Source organism: Galeopterus variegatus, unplaced genomic scaffold (assembly GCF_000696425.1).
Source record: "Galeopterus variegatus unplaced genomic scaffold, G_variegatus-3.0.2 Scaffold6378, whole genome shotgun sequence".
NCBI lineage: Eukaryota > Metazoa > Chordata > Mammalia > Dermoptera > Cynocephalidae > Galeopterus > Galeopterus variegatus.
In genome coordinates this window covers 64,673-67,150 of record NW_007732489.1, presented here as the reverse complement: position 1 = coordinate 67,150, position 2,478 = coordinate 64,673, and the positions used below count along the sequence as shown (strand labels likewise).

General features: G+C 38.5%; 1 protein-coding gene across 1 annotated transcript in view; it reads right to left on the bottom strand.

The window, feature by feature from the left end:
* The window catches only part of BRDT (bromodomain, testis-specific), a 51,124-nt gene that overhangs the window by 10,992 nt on the left and 37,654 nt on the right, over positions 1–2,478 (bottom strand). The gene's annotated exons all lie outside the window — the stretch shown is intronic.

The following is a 2,478-nucleotide window of genomic DNA, read 5'->3' as shown; positions in this document are numbered from 1 at the left end:
TCTTTTGGTATAGTCATATAAAATATTAGGGGAAAACGTGTCTAGGGTCTCGTAAAAGGCAAGAGATAATTTATGACTAGATGTATCCATAGGTCTTTAATTTCTGTCCCAAAGTAATAAAAGGAGTCAGAACATCCCTCCCCATACCTCACCACACAAAGACCTTCAGCAATGGTCACACAATTGGGCTTTTGAAGTCTTTGTTATAACTTGTCATAAAGCCTGTTTTTGTCCCTATCAATGGAATGGGCTAAATACCAGTTCCAGGGCTCATGTGACTACTCAATCAGCTAAAGAATTTCCCCTTCTGACAGGTGTGAAACAGGACAGGTGATACCTGGTAAGATTGGTATTTCATTGCAATGACATTTTGGCAGACCCTAAAATGGGAGAGAAACTTCGCATGTGGGTTAATTTTTCAGTTATTACGAAGAATGAGACTTTTGACAAGTAGAGATGAGGATGAAACCCATTCCTCGTGGAAGAAAGAATATAATCAGATGTACTATGTTATCAAAGATAACTATTATCAAAGACACTAGGTGTATCTGGGGAGAAACGAGTAGTTCAGTTTCAGTGAATTATAAAGCAAATCAGTTAAGCCTGAGAAGCTAGATTGGGGTCACAACATAGAGGTGCTTAATCTTCATTCTAGAGACAGGAGTCGGAACCACTAAAGCTTTCTTAAGAGTAATGTGACCACAGCAGTAAATCCAGAGGACTAATATAAGAATGTTAAAACTGGGATGGATGAGAACAAGCAGAGTCTCAGGTTAGTCAGCCCACGACCAGTCATGAATGTTAGAAGAGCTCAAATCAAGGCAGTAAGACCTGGTTTCTGTTGGTGGGAAGGGGAAAGGAGATATCTTTAGAAGTAAAACCCAAAGAGGTTAGCAACTCCTTCGCTCTAGGGGGCCTGAGAAATTATCAAAAATGATAAAACTTGTAAGAGGTTAGGTCCAGAAGTGTATATCTGAGTCATCTGCAGAGAGACCATAACTGAAATACTACAATGGATGTTCATTCAGAAAGAGGTAATAGAAAACCACGGTTAGACACCACACGAAGACTTTGGGAGGGACGCAGTTATTTCAGAGGTTACTCGGCCCTCTTACAGGCATGGGGAGGCAGGTAGATGTTAGGCAAAATTAAGACATTGGCTCTCAACTGGAGGTGATTTCCCCCCTCAAAGGGAGACATTTGGCAGTGTCAGTAGACATTTTTGGTTGACATTTGGGGGATTGAGGGAAAGGTTAGTACTGGCATCTAACCCGTAGAGGTTAGGGTTCCTGTTCAGAAAGATTTACCCAGCCTAAAATGCCACTAGTGCTGTAGTCAAGAAAACCTAGCTGAAAAGTAAACAGGTACTGGGAAAATAATACAAAAAAGAATAATTAATAGGGCTACTGAGATGATAGGAGAGTGCCACAATAAATATGCTGAATGAAAAAAAATTAAGAACAGAGACGGGAGGGTTAATCTTGGCAAGAAGGGACAACTTTTCCTGAGGCAGAAGTAAATAAGGAAAGAATGGCAAAGCTAGGGATTCTGAGTAGAAAGAAGAGAGGTTGAGAGTTTGTTGACATCATTTGTTTTAATGATAGCTCTTATTTTGGCAAGATGCTTAAGCCACCTGGGCCACAGTTTATTCATAAAGACTAATTCCCCAAAATTTCTTCCAGCACTAAAATTCTGTAGCCTCTCTTTTCAATAAGTAGTAACACTGCTGATAGTGAGGGAGCATGGGTGGGAAACGATGTCAAGAATGGAAACAGTTGGCTTGACCATTTGTTGTGAAGAGAACAAGCTTCATAATCTCATTTCTTAAACTTTCATTCCAGCATCTGAGTTCCTACTATGTGCTAGGCCTTGGGAAGAAAAAAAGAGTAGTTTGATGTCACTTTCACCTGTAGCACAAACTTCAATGGTATGGAATATACTTGATGTTTTGATACTTATTTTTGCTATAATCTCTTTGCCCTTTTGGAAATTTTCTTGCTGTTTTCAAACTTTATTTTGGGCCAATCAAAATCACAAAGTTTGTTAAATTAGAAACATAAAGATCCTAGTACATGGTAAGCCAAATGTTTAAGAAACACTGTGGCACTATTCTTTCCATCCTAAAGGAGATAGAGGACACTTCCATTGTTAAGTAAAACAAAAAATAAAAAATAAAAGATTAATGTTGGTTGTCAGAAAAGGCACTTTTTAAATGGTTCTTTTCCATATTTATCAATAACAAAACACCCACATTAAACATAGTCAGTCTTTAATGATAACACTTGATAGCAGAGCAATACGTAAGAAAATCAGAAACTAAGACAGTACAAGGGAGCAAGCAGAATGCTCCTTGTGGTGAAATATTAGATTTCCCAAGTGTGCCCAAACAATAATCTCAAACACTAAACTTTGTCTTCTGAAGTACTTACAAGGACAAAAGAAAGGGAAGAAAAAGAGAGAAGGAAGGAAGGAAGGAAG